The following is an 863-nucleotide window of genomic DNA, read 5'->3' as shown; positions in this document are numbered from 1 at the left end:
GGGGGCACCGTCCAGCCCCTGCCTGCCCATGACCCTTCCCGAATGGTAAGGGGGGCACCGTCCAGCCCCATCCCACCCCATGCTCTCTCCTGGAAGGTGCTGTGAACTAGTCTCAATCTCAGTCATTGAAAGACCTTCTCCCTTAGACTCTTTCCAGAGGGAAAATTCCATATGGGGAGTGGGTGATAGTGGCTGAAGGCTTGGGGCATAGCCCTCCCAGAAAACTCACTCATAGGTTCTGGACATTAAAAATGAATGCGCTTAGAGGTCCCTGACCCCCTTGTTGGAGTCAAGGAGAAATTGGGAAACCAGAACCCAGAAGGGGCAACAGCCTCTCCCAGGGTGACTAAGCTCCCAAGGAGAAAGACTGGGATTCTCACAGACTCCAAGCCCAAGGCCCATACCATTCCTGAGGCTGCCGTCCCTCCATGGCCACAGTCTACACTGGCCTTCCAAAAGATTATGGGAGGATTTAACCCGGCTCTTCCTTGCCTGGATCACTTTGCCTTTGTTTAGAAAATTGAGGTGATAATCCAGGTCCCACTTCAGGCAGAGGCTCCAGTGGGATGATGTGGGACAGGAACTTGTCACCTCAGACACCAAAGAGCCTGAGCAGGCAGGAAACCTACAGCTTTCTGGATCCCGGACACCGATCCTTTGATGAAAAGGATGATATGGGCATGGGCTAGAAGCTGGGGGCAGAGGAGGGATGCCAGGGGTGGGGAAAGAAAGGGAGACAGACAGAGAGAGAAAGAGAGTGAGAGAGACAGAGAGAGAGAGAGAGACAGAGAGAGAGAGACAGAGACAGAGAGGGAGAGAGAGACAGAGAGGGAGAGAGACAGAGAGGGAGAGAGACAGAGAGA

This window comes from Petaurus breviceps, unplaced genomic scaffold (assembly GCF_028583685.1).
Source record: "Petaurus breviceps papuanus isolate PSGF00001 unplaced genomic scaffold, PetGlider_PUasm1.0 85708, whole genome shotgun sequence".
NCBI classification, from domain to species: domain Eukaryota; kingdom Metazoa; phylum Chordata; class Mammalia; order Diprotodontia; family Petauridae; genus Petaurus; species Petaurus breviceps.
This window is presented reverse-complemented; position numbering follows the sequence as displayed.